At 34.5% G+C, this 14,483-nt stretch overlaps 1 pseudogene; it reads right to left on the reverse strand.

The window, feature by feature from the left end:
• LOC132845434 (trichohyalin-like) overlaps positions 1–14,483 on the reverse strand; it is a 65,111-nt pseudogene that overhangs the window by 39,725 nt on the left and 10,903 nt on the right.

Here is a 14,483-nt window from a genome sequence, read left to right on the forward strand (position 1 = left end):
CAAAGATCTGGATCAGTTGAAAATCTGCCCGCACAGTAAGGATAAAGATAACGGAGGCAAAAAGAAACCAGAAAGTTAGAATCATACATCTATTACATCTATTACATTCTTTAACGTTTTGAAAGAATTTTCCTTTCCTTTGTGAAATCTGAGAACTGCAGACTGAATCACATATTGAGATCAGATTAGATTACTGTTGAATTTTTTTGTCCTTAGTTTACTGTATATCTAGCAAAAAGTCGACTGCATACTGTACAAGGAAAACTTTTGACCTCGCTGCACAATATGATGAACTGTTAATGTTAGGCAAGATGTTGCCTATTTATATGAGACCTTTTGTAAAATTCTAGTGGCATTATGAATGTCCCAAAATTTCAGGATATATTTGATTAATAAACACTGATTAAAAGTGTATTTTACAGGCCTGCATAACAGCTATACAAACCCACAATGTACAAACGATCTAAGTGATTTAAAAGATGTTCCAAGATTTCAATACAAGTCTTTCTTTTTTTTTATCTTATTCTCTCAAAGGCTGGAAATTAAAACAAATATTATTCAGAAAACCAATTAAACCCTGATATGAAACCAGTGTTCTTGGGAAAGAAGGTTGTGCTAATGTTTACTTAAGTGTTAACTTCATATGTAGTATTTTAAATTTAATTGTATGAGAATGAAGGCATTATGTAAAATGAATGCTGATCATATACACTTCTACTTCTATTGTGTTATTACAGCCTGAGAAACTCCCAAAATGCTAGGTCAATATATAAGCATTGGTACAGTAGATTTGCTCAAAGAGCATCAAGGTACTGCCATTTTCTAACAGAGAAAAGGAAGCTAAAGGAAAACGGTAGCTAGTTTAAATTTTCCATGCCACCTCTTCCTCACTAAACAGTAAAGCATTATTTGTGAGCCTGGCTTGACTATTTTATATGAGGCATTATATCTCTGTATAAATACCTTGGCCCATAACCGCGTAAGGCCCATAATGCTGTGAGTGCTGATCATTGGTCTGTAAATGTCAAACAGGGATGTTGATATACTGCCCACCTCAGGGTGCTTTCTCCTACTGCCTCAGTGACAGCGTTCGAGTGACATAATCCCAACATGAGCTATGCTATAAAGGCAATGCGGTTATATAACACAGCGTTCCCTGCAGCACACATGCTCTCTCGCTTTCTTCCTCTCTCTATTAACTTTACAGGCAGGCTGCTTGACAATGTTGTACATATGCTGCTTTATATAAAACGAACAAGGCCTAGTATTTAGAATGAAGAAAAAACGCACCGTGAGCTTCGGCTTAACAGCCGTTTTGAATTTTTTTTGTTGTTGTTGTTGTAAAGACATTATTTGGTTATTAGACAGATTTCCTGGAAAATTTCAGATTGAGGGTGACTTCAGTTTAATGGACTTGCGGAGTGCTTTGAGCAAACATTTATGTCACACATTGATTACAGCACATACCGCTATAGGCCCATCTTAAAATACTGTTTAGGAAAATGACCATTTAACTACCCCACAATTCGCAGTGGAAATGAACTGGTGCTTCTTAAAAAGAGAAGACATTTATGCTTTTTCCTATACATACAGTTCAAATGTGCCATGCCTTCATCTTCATGGAATACATCTGATATCTATGACTGTAATTAATTGCAAGCCTTGTGCTAAGTTTAGGTATGTAGAATTCCACCCAAGCTGTAGGCACAACAGACAAATGTTGACCGAGAGGAGGCGGCGAGTCTCTATTCGGTTTGCTCTGTGACCTTCGAAATGCACAGTCAACAAAGCTTCTCTGCATGTGGAAATTCACTACCATTCATCTGTGTGAATGACTCGACTACCATATCACACAGCTCTTATATTTAAACTTAACATTCGCTGCTCTGTGAACATGAATTATTGAATTTATCTCACACTTTGCTCTGTGAAAATACACATTTAAATTGCATTTTCAACGATCACTAGTGCATCTAATTAGCAGTTTTGACATTATTATTGTCACGAGTGGCCCAGTGTAAAATACAAGACGGCCAGTCTGCCAGAGGTGACCCCAGGGTGCCTAGAGAGTCGACGGGTTGGAAATCAGACTGGGTATAAGTGGAACAGCAGTGGTGGCACGGTTTGGGTGCAAGGGAGTCCAGTATGGTTGTCAACACCTACGTGTCTGGAGACATGACCACCCTTTTCCGCTGTGACGAGCGTAAATCAAGCAGCCATTCTGAAACAACAGTGTTGTGTAGTTCCCCTGTTGTGTGTGGACCCTTGCTCTTAGCATGGGGCTCCATTCCAAGCTTGACAGGAAAAGGGCCCCTGCCTGTAGGGTACCATACGGAACCAGGCTTCACACGTCACCAACACCAGTGGAAATCCTGAAACACATATACATGCAAACACTCTCTCTCTCTCTCTCTCTCTCTCTCTCTCTCTCTCTCTCTCTCTCTCTCTCTCTCTCTCTCTCTCTCTCACACACACACACACACACACACACACATCAGTGTTCAGCTGTAATTGCCTTTCCAAGCTTAATTGATTTTCTATGCCTAATACTCACATTTCAGATGCTTTATTAACATTAACATTTTTTGTATGTTATTTGCAGTATATATATATATATATATATATATATACGTATATATATATATATATATATATATATATATATATATATATATATACTATATATATATATATATATATATATATATATATATATATATATATATATATATATATACGTATATATATATATATATATATATATACGTATATATATATATATATATACGTATATATATATATATATATATATATATATATATATATATATATATATATAAGATTAATTTCAATCATATTGGTTATTATTATTATTATTATTATTATTATTATTATTATTGTTGTTGTTGTTGTTACACCTAAATATTAATATTAGTAATATTATTTATTACATTTCTGAAGCAGTGAAAATAAATAAAAATATTCTGGTTAAAAAGACTTCAGTCTGTCAGCATGTTTAAATCTCCTGTCTGTTGCCAGACTCTTAAACCAAGCACCATACAATCTCCTGTGTTTGTGTTTGTTTAGGGTTGAAGGTGAGAACTTACACAGGTTTCCTAAGTGAACTGAAATGTTCTGGCACCTCATCAAGGACTGACTTCAGTGTTTAATGCAGTGTTTGAAAGGGCTTTAATGATCTACTCTCACAGTTCCCAAAGAAGTCTTTAAAAAATGCAGAATAAAAGGAGGCAGATTATTCATGCTTCTTCAATAGATAGATAGATAGATAGATAGATAGATAGATAGATAGATAGATAGATAGATAGATAGATAGATAGATAGATAGATAGATAGATAGATAGATAGATAGATAGATAGATAGATAGATAGATAGATAGATAGATAGATAGATTTTTTAAAAAGATTTTTGTTGTTATTCCTGTTGATTGTGAGTGTATATGAAAAATAAAATCATCTGCATTAGATCTATACACTTCATTTTGGAGGAAAAAAATGACTTTTTCTTCTTGTTTGCTATTACAAATGAGCAGAATGATTATGGGAACATTTACATTTATTTTATCTACCAATTCGATTGTCTAGCACTATGTACAGATGTGTTTAAAAACAAAAACACATGCTCAAGTTTGTTCACTGGATCAGGGTCTAAAACACCTACATGTATTTAGAGTTTGGTATAATGTACTATATTTTGTTTAAAATTTTAAATTGGTTAATTTATTGTAACATCAGAAATTATTTATTATCGTGTAAGATTTTGTTTTTGTTTTATTGATATATGAAACAGTGTATTGAACCTATTGCTGCAACTACAGTGTATTTTTCTATGCACACAGAAAACATGGTGAGTGTGTGTGTGTGTGTGTGTGTGTGTGTGTGTGTGTGTGTGTGTGTGTGTGTGTGTGTCTGCCCGGCACTAAGCTTGCATGCATGCACACTTTGCCCGTGTTCTGGTGCGGTGAGCTGGTTAAACAGGGCAGAAGGGCAGACTCGGGTCACTGTGTAGCAGTACAATGGAGGGCCGGACAGCTGTTGTATCCCGACAAAAAGGGCCGCTCTTATCCGCCGTGCTGTTTACTTAGCACATTACAACGCATGTTAGTCGGCTTGTACGACGAGTAACCCAGTCAACAAGCACACACACACACAGACACACACACACACAGACACACACACACACACGCACAGTCGGAATAAAAAATTACATTTCTTTCTTTCTTTCTTTCTTTCTTTCTTTCTTTCACTTTTTGGATTACGCACATATTGATTTATGTACACGATTAAAACAGTGAGTCGCTACCAAGGTGAAAAAAAAACTACTAAATTTAAACTAAGTGTAAATTTATTAACATTATATCCAGTCATTTTAGCCAGTGCAGGTTGCCAAATCATTACATAACCCTTTTCTTTGACATATCGCCCAGAAAATAAAGAAGAGGGGAAAAAACAGTGTTCAGAGCAAAACTCATTCTGTTACTGAGTCGCTTTCTCTTGCTGAGGCACTGAGGCTTCTGGCTTTGGCTCTTCCTCCTGCCGTGGAAAAGGGGACTGACAGACTTGCCAAAGTGCTTCTAAAAGTCAACACCGCCGTCCATCTTTGATTCACAGAGCCATCCACACTCCCAAGAGCGCTCACTTTGATCTCTTTCATTTTTCCCTCTTTCTTCTCTCCCTCTTATTTCTTCTCCAGATCTGTTATGCACTAAAATGTCTTTGCTTTGCCATAGAAACTTCTCCTTTCCTTCTGAATATTGATGTTTTCTTCTTCGTGGGGGTTATGACATGCTGAATCAGAGCCTAAAAGCCATGAACAATAGCCACTATTCATGGGCGCTTTTTCTCCCGGCTTTGTTTGGTTTTGTCTTGTTGTCCAAACCATTCCTTTCTCCAAATGAATACAAATATTGTTGATTCTGCTGATGTCCGCGCCTCTAGTTAACTTCAGCTGCTTTTCGCCGCTTTTAAACTCTTTGGCTGAGCAGCAGGTCGCTACTGTAGAAATCATATAATGAATTAAAGCTTGAGGAGGAGAAGGAGGAGGTGGAGGAGGCCCATTTCTTTCCCTCTCTTCATCCCTCTATTCTCCTCAAATCTGTCTCCGTTATCTTTTCCCTTACTTCAGTCTTCAACTCCCCATCTCCCGTTTCCTTTCTTAAACATCTTATTCTCTTCTCTGTCTTCTCTGTCACTTCTTACACTTCTAAATACTACTACTACTACTACTACTACTACTACTAATAATAATAATAATAATAATAATAATAATAATAATAATAATAATAATAATAATAATAATAATAAAACCCTGCTTTCAACAGGATGTGTCAAAAACAAGGGTACCTGTTTGTATGTATTTTTATTACCTTTAATAAGTTTATATAAAGCCTCAAAGGTACAAATATGCATCGTAAATTATGTTTTTTTTTTAATAGATAAATAAATAAATAAATAAATAAATAAAGTATTTATTGTAAGTACAGTGTGGTACACTTGAATCTTGGATTAATTCTGATAAGCTTCAGATCTACCTTGTCCTTAGCAGGATAATGAGGTTACTTGGAATGGATGAATGAATGACTGAATGAATGAATGAATGAATGAATGAATGAATGAATGAATTTTCACTCTTCTTTTTCGTGCACACTTTTTCTGTTGCCAAAAATTTATGCCACCTATCACCAGACATCATTCCTGCACTTTATTTATAGGTGGAAGCATGCTGCACATCCGGGGAGCGTGCTCTGGGGTAGTGTAGTTAGTTAGTTAGTGTCTAGAATGTGCTTGGGTCAGAAACCATTCGGGGCGCACTGACCCCTTGGATAGCATAACTCATTTCCCTCCCTTCTGTACACATATCTCAGCAACACTGATATTTCTTTTTCACTTTGAATTGTGCATCGTTTTACTCAGTACAAAGTAATTAAAGGAGTGAATGATATGGCTCGGCTTTAGTTTTCCTCCAAAGAACGAATAAATAAACAAATAATATAATCACCTTGTTCAAATCTTCTGAAATAAGTCCAAACTGGTCTCGTATAGAAGAAGTAGTTGACATAAATGAATTTTAATTGTAAAAACAAGACTAAGCCACGCTATAAAAGTGTAATTGTAAAATCATAATAGAGTTTTATTATAGCCAATTTGATACGGGATTCCGGAGATTCCTGTTGCCCTGTTGGCTCTGGCTTTAATATGGCATCCCGGAGCAAGCATTCATTTTGACATGCAGCTTTTATGTGTCTGGTGTCAACTTTCATGGTTCTCTTTCTGAATTATAGGCGCAATCATCAGGTTACTCCCTCTCTTCATCTCTCTCTCTCTCTCTCTCTCTCTCTCTCTCTCTCTCTCTCTCTCTCTCTCTCTCTCTCTCTCTCTCTCTCTCTCCTTCAACTGCATGTTCATTCATACAGTGTAACATTCATGTTATCTTTCACATTTGAATCTCTATGTTGTATTTCGTGCGATTACAAAACGCTTAATAATATTTTACATACATAGTGAAAGATACGTTTCCTCCAGGAGTGTGAAAACGAAACCCCAAACACACTTCATCCCATCAGTTTTAATAATTAAGGTGCAAATGTTGTAAAGCAATCATGTAAAGCCAGAAACCTAATTAAAGTTACCGTCTGAATAACTATAATATTCATATTTTAATTTGTTTTGAAACATGCATATTTATTTTTTCTTCAAAAATCATCGAATACTGAAAAAAGCGAACAATAACAAGCCAGTCAGCCAGACAAAGAGCTTAAAAGGTTTTTAAAGACTCTAACTTAGACACACACACACACACACACACACACACACACACACACACACACAGACACACACACGGTAATCCATTTCCGTTCATAATTTTTTTAAATTATTTGCCGAGGCAATGGTTTTAATATGAATTTTGCATGTTGTAAGAATCTCACTCTATCCAAGCGGTCTTATGCTCCGTTTATGTTCATACCCAGAAATCTCTCTCTCTCTCTCTCTCTCTCTCTCTCTCTCTCTCTCTCTCTCCTCTCTCTCTCTCTGTCTCTCTCTCTCTCTTCCTCTATCTCACTCTCTGTCTCCCTGGTAGTCGGAACAACTCATTTAACCTTTAAAAACACACACGGCATCCCATCCTCTGGGTGCCCAACAATTTAACACTTTCTAACTTGTTTATTTTCACCCATTTTTTGCCTATATTTATTTTAAAATAATACAAATTTATGTAAAATCAAAAATGTATTGCATGTTTTCTAGCTTTTGAGGACCTGCTTGAGATCCTGAGCATATGTACGTCATGACAAAGACCATGTCACGGCAGCGCGCGTCCTTTGTGCTTAAGACAAACTTGAAAGAACAAGACCATACAAAAAAGGTCAAATCACTTTCCAGTTCAAGTGTTGAGTGTGTGTGAGTGTGTGTTTTATTTAGATCGAGTCCATTGCATGAAGAAAACAAGTTTAACTGTATAGTCAACTAGGAATTTCGTTTAAAGAAAGAAACACTGGATATATACTAATATCACCTATTAATTATTACTATATCATCTATTATATATTAATATAGAATGATTATTCAGAATTATATGTTGATTATAATTATTATATTGATTATTTAATATCTGATCAGGGCAACACAGAGCTTTTTTCTGCAGTTTTTGGATAATTTAAAATTGGCATGCTTTTGTATATTTTATCTATTTATCTATTTTTGTTTGTTTTCTGGAGAAAATCTTAAGTAATTTAGTATATAAAATAGAATACGGTCAGTTTGGTTTTTTTTTCCCTGATTTATGAATATGATATCATTGCCTCCGTTATTCCTCCACAAGGTCAATTATAGCTGCTGCGAGCAAATTGACAGCTTAAAGGAACAACTAAGTCCTTAATTTGCACGGCAGGTAATAACAAGCAGATCCAATCCAGCTTCCTCTGTCTATTGAGGTTTTTGTCCTCTTAATGAATGACAGGTAAGGCTACTTCCTGCTTTCACACATGAACAAAAAAAATCAGTTCTCTCTCTCTTCTTGGAGACTGACTGAGCCTGAGAAACAATTGATTTGAAGCTTATAGCTAATTATGTTCAGAAATTAGACAGCCACTATTGGTTCAGACACAGAAGCACTACATGTAGTAGAAAGCCCTCTATAAATGATTAGTATATAGAAAAGAAACATTCTTACCTTGTTTCTATGGGAGAAACGTGCTTTATGTAGTCATTTATTATTCTTATTTTAATTTTTTATTTTTTTTTATTGTTTTGCTTTGTTGTGTTTTGCTTTAACAAAGATTTAAGGTCTAAATCTATCGGCATGCTATAGACGATAGTTAACACTGCATCTGATCAAATTGTAATAGTGGGAAATCTCAGTTCCTTGTCTGCGGAGTTTCCTCAGCCTCACAAAAGGGGTATTATGAAAAATAGCCTAAGTGCAAAGAATGTCACAGTGGTCGACTTATTATTGAAATCTTTCTTTATACGGAGTGGACAAGGAAAAAAAACTTAGAGAAAGTTTCTTTTGATGAATTAACGCGGGAGCAACGGGTGAAAATCTTGGCATATATTATTCTGTTCATTTTTATGATTATGTGAGTCTTAAAATTAAAGAGAAATTCACTATTTTTGGAAGCGTAAAAGGAATTTTAGCTTGCTTTTACGGGAAACAAACATTTTGCTTTTAGGGAAAAAAATATTTGTTTGTTTGTTTGTTTGTTGACGATTATGGTGATGAAGATGTTGTTATAAGGTTGTTCTTCCCGTTGCTGCTGTTGTGTATAGGACCGCTTCCTAGAGACTCGGATAAAAACATTGCAGCATTATTCTCATAATCCCATGCTGCTGGTAATAAATAGATTAAACTGAACATGCTTTTGTTCCTTCTATCTGGAGAAATAAACAACTTGAAACATTTTTTTTACCGACACATTTATAAAGAGATTTTGATTGCTTTGGTCATATATAGGCAGCAGAGTTACCAATGTTTTTATAAATATATATATATATATATATATATATATATATATATATATATATATATATATATATATATATATATATATATATATATAGAGAGAGAGAGAGAGAGAGAGAGAGAGAGAGAGAGAGAGAGATCATGAGAAATGTGTGCCACTTGAGAGGACAGTCTAAAATGCACTAATATCTAATTATAGTTAAAACAACACTGGCCACGTGGAGAGAGAGAGAGAGAGAGAGAGAGAGAGAGAGAGAGGAAATGAACACCATTTGAATGACCCCCTGTTTGTTCGTGATTAATATTGAACCCTGCTTTTTCTTTCTCTTTTTTTCTTTAACTGCACGCAGGTGCTGGTGACATTTTGCACAAGGCCTCTCACCTTTTCAGCTCACATCACCTCCACATGTTGGTGTACAGCGAGCATCGCAGCTTCGTCTGTTTTTATCAGAGTGGGGCAACTGTATGGAAAAAAAGCAAAATAATAACCACGGACAACAACAACAACAACAACAATAAATAAATAAATAACATTTATAATAATAATAATAATAATAATAATAATAATAATAATAATAATAATAATAATACTTTTTGCAGACAGGCGATTACTTTTGTCTGTTTCTGGGGTCGATTTAATTCCTGTAGGTAAGTCTGTCACTGTGACAGAGGCCAGTCTCCTCAATGTAAAACTACTTAATAGACCGTGACCAAGCAAAGGACATTAAACATAAAAATAGATGTGTCAAAGAAAAAATATCAGCAAAACAGCTCGTGTTCATTAGGGTGATCTTGTAGGGTCGTGGTACATTTCATTAATTTGTAATTTCAGAATGTTTGACAAATATTGCGGGGTATGTCAATAGGGAGTGGCATAATGTCTTTTTTCTGCGGGAGATGAAGAAATGACCCAAAAGTCTGCGGTGCTGCTACGTTGATCATACGAATGACGCTCCCACTGCTACTCTTTTACAAACACACACACATACACACACGCACACGCACACACACACGCACACACACACACGCACTCACACATGCGCGCGCGCACATTACAAGAAGTCGTGTGAAATAGTGCAAAGAAACCAATGACTTAAAACGTCGCGTTATCGATGCACATTTGCATTTTAAAAACATTTTGCACTTTATGATGTATGATGATACAGTAGCTCTTTAAGGTTTTTTCTAAGTAGAGATGTCTTTTTGTAATGTGAGTTCATAATAAAATTACTGTTCTGTTTTATTGTGCTATCCTTTATGATGTTTTTCTCTTTTCTCCTGTAACTTACTTGTATTTGTACTTTTTCTAACCAATTTGATCTATTCTATTCTATTCTAGTCTATTCTAGTCTAGTCTATTACATCATATTCTATTACATTCAATTCTATTCTATTTGTTATTGTGCTTTTATACTGTATTCCATTCTACCTTATATCAAATCATTCCACCGATCCTTTTCTAAATGTAATGTTTTTATATGATTTCGTAATACACATTCTATTCTATACTATTCTATTCTGTTTTGCTTTATTTATTCTGCTCTATTTTATTCTGTCGTGTTTGGATTTGTTGTCTAATTCTGTTTTTCGCAAGTTTTTTTGTGATTGTGTTTTTGTATTATGACTTATTAAGAGAAATATTAAAAATAGCCGTTATTTTAATCAGCCGTGTTTATTAACAGTTTAAAGGGGCGGGATTAGTTGTCATAATTCTTCTTATGATTTTAGTGTTACAAAATTTCTCAAATGTTGTTATAATTTCTTTAAAACCTGTATGATAACCTAGTCCACGTTAGTTAGTTAGTTAGTTAGTTAGTTAGTTAGTTAGTTAGTTAGATGGTTGGTTAGTTGCTTGTTTTTTCCTGATCACTCTTTCCTGTCAAAATGAGCATATTGATATTTATGGAACACAAATTTGGTATGGACTAAATGCTAACAAAATCATCTTTAGTATATGCAATGATCCATTAATATTAAAACACCAAACTCTGTCCCACAAACATTTATTAGAATCCGTTTATTAAACGATTTTTTTTTTTGGTTCAGTTTTAAGGGAGCTAATAGGTTTCTGACGTCGTTCAGAATTGCTTTGAAAAGTCCATAGATAGTAATAATTATAATAATTATAAGTATAACATCTTACTTAGTTCAGTGCTGTCAAAATACCAGGAAATACCAGGTTTAATATCTTGATATTGTTGTGTGAAAAGTTTTCTTTTCCAAAAGAAAACTGAAAAAAAAAAGTATAAAACCTATATGTTAAACATATCTCTCATTGCTTGTTTTGAAAGAAATTTCAGAATACTTTGTAAAAAAAAAAAAAAAAATAGGAAGCAAGTAAATGATAACGATGCCCATTATACCACTGTACATTCCGTATATATCACTGTTCATGCCATACATATTCATTTTATGTTCCATGGGTGATTCCCAACTTCCAGAGGTGTTATTTATCTCTTTATTTAACTTTTTCTCTTTTTTCTAGAGGTTGGGGTTTGTGCAGCGCAGATGTGCGCGGGTAGAAGATGGGGAGTGCATGTCCTCCAGCAGCAGGGTGCACAGGCAGTAAGTACACCTCTTTGCCTGAACATATAGTATTACCCAGCCTGATCATGATGTAGCGCTGCCATTTACGCGGTGACTGGCAGTGAATTATGACCATGCGAAATCTCGCGAATTTCATGCTGTATGATTTGAGATCTGCGATCTTGGTTTAGTTATAAGCGTGCGTGTGTGTGTATAGAAGTGAAAAAGAAAGTTTCTACAGTTCCCTTCATAAAGACATAACAGCAAAAAATCGATCACAATCCAAGACAGGGATATGCTTACGTTTCACAATTAAAAAAGTTTGCTAATTTCTTTCCTAATAATGAATAAACAGCTTTGCTTATAAGAGTTGTCTTCATATGACTTCCCAATCTAGGATACAGCTTTAGTTTATGGGAACAGCACAAATTCACACACAAACTTGTCTTTATCCTTATGCACCTATAAAATAAAATCCATACCTGTCGTTTTCTCGAGCCATTAACTCCCTCCCCCCAGACACACCCACACACAAAACCCATACACATATGATAAATAACATAAAATACGATATATGAAGCAAGTGATGATTAATTATATTACAGCAACACTTAATGTGTTAAGTGCAGATTTCTCCCATTCATTATCACTGGCACAGGAGGATGATGTATAGCTCACTTACAGAAATCTGATGTAGCCATAAAAAAGCGATTTCATTACTTTTTACTTTTCATTATCGTTATTATTGTATTATTGTGAAGCTGCTGTGGAGCTGCTGCCTTGATTGATGCCCTGTTTTGTTTCTGGTGCTGTTATTCTGATGTACAGAATAATGTGCAGGACCAAACCTAGCCAATCACAATTTTTCTAACGCTTACGTAGCGATAATAAAGATGGGCAATATGGAAATTTTATAATTAAATTTGGTTGCTGTTTGACCTGCTGAATTATGTATGCTACAGGCTAAATGTAATTAAAAGCTGATTTGCGCTTGATGAACTTTTTGGCTTATATATTTAATAAAGCATATATTTTATGAAATGGGTCATTTTTTTTTTTAAATTAAGTGCAAATTGCAGACGTATTACTTGCATTGTGCCATAAGGGATAGAAAACTTGTATCATAAGTTATAGTCATATTATATTAGCATACAGTATAAAACACTTCAGGTGGAAAATATGAGTATGTTGGTTAATTGTCTAAATTCAATATAGACGCTTTTTTTTTAATAATGATAATTTTCTTTCTGTATTTGCTTAAAATTAAAAATCAACGTCTTGTTTCAGTCATAGAAGAAAAATCAGGGATTTCTGATGCTTAACACGTTTTTTTTTTAAGTGTGAAGTGCATCCTGGTAAAATGGGCACATTTTAACTCACTAATTGCGAAAATATGCTTTAACATGAAACAGAATATTGCAACAAGATATTAGAGCTCTCTCTCTCTCTCTCTCTCTCTCTCTCTCTCTCTCTCTCTCTCTCTCTCTCTCTCGCTCGCTCGCTCGCTTATCTATACCCCTTAATAGACTTTACGTTTTAATCGCGAATAGAATAAAGTGCTTGTCGCAAACTATACGAACAAATTAGAGAGGGAAATGTAAGGATCAAAGGGGCTGGAAATAAGCGCAGCTGCTTTGAGATTCAAGGCCAACAAGCGTGTCTCAGCCCTGAAAGAGGCTCCTATTCAAAGCGCAGGTGCGAAGTGCTGTGGGTACATACTGTCACATTATGGAGAGGCTGTTAGAGATCCGTGTTTTCGCGCTGAACTACAGGGGCTGCTTCCCTCGTTTGGGTGGGATGGAAGGCTCGTTCATCCATGAAACTAAAAAGAAAAAAGAAAAGGAAAAAAGAGCTTGCCATGTGATATATGGTGATTAATCCGCGTGATTCGATGTAGACAGCTCATAAAAATTAGCCAAGTCTCACTCTGACACTCTTGCACTACACGACATTACACTACTACCCTTTTTTTTCTGACAACACATTCATGGGTGAGGTAATAGGCCACAATTCCTTACAGTTACATGTGCAGTTACGTCCTAGCAAGATAAATGTACACCTTCAGTCTTTTTTAGTCTTCCTTGCTAGGCTAATAGGTGGAGTGCCTTAATATTAATAGACAATAAGCCTAAGATACAGTCATCCAAGGACAAAACACAAGTCCTTGGTGTTTAATTAACACCTACGTGTGTTAAATGATGTGCAGCCGGACACAATATACACTTGAACACTAATTTTACCACTGAGAATTATTTTTTTGTGTGTGCTGTGTGCGTTACTATCTGGATGTCCCTAAGCGAAGTGTGTAAATAAAAGTCTCCAGCTCATAAATATATATACATATAATACGAATGGCTTTTAGATATTAAAATCAAACTGAGTCACCATATTCTAGTACATAAAATGCTCCTCTGTGACTAATTACGACTGGTAACATGTGATTATGTAGATGTCATAAGTGTATCATAAATGATGTTCCACTTAAAAATATTTTGATATCTATAAATATCTTTTGGGCTCCATATATATATATATATATATATATATATATATATATATATATATATATATATAGCTCCATTAAATCAACCAAGCGCACTGAAAAATGTTTTAAATAATCATGTTTTTGAGCAAAAAAAATAAAATAATCAATAGAGTTTAAGTTTGAAAACTGTACTGTACTGTACTTTAATTCCCCTTTTGCTGTTATATTTTTATTTGACTTGATATTCACACAAACAGAGCGGAAATATAAAGAAATATCTAAAACACATGAATCGCATGTGATTGTATTACAGAATAATCCGTTGCATTGTTAAGTTGCTGTATTTATATAATATATATATATATATATATATATATATATATATATATATATATATATATATATATATATATATTAATGAAATATGAAATATATTTAATATATTTCGTATTATTTTTTGATATTTATTTATTTATTTGTTTATTAATTAATTAA

This window comes from Tachysurus vachellii, chromosome 5, assembly GCF_030014155.1.
Source record: "Tachysurus vachellii isolate PV-2020 chromosome 5, HZAU_Pvac_v1, whole genome shotgun sequence".
Taxonomy (NCBI): domain Eukaryota; kingdom Metazoa; phylum Chordata; class Actinopteri; order Siluriformes; family Bagridae; genus Tachysurus; species Tachysurus vachellii.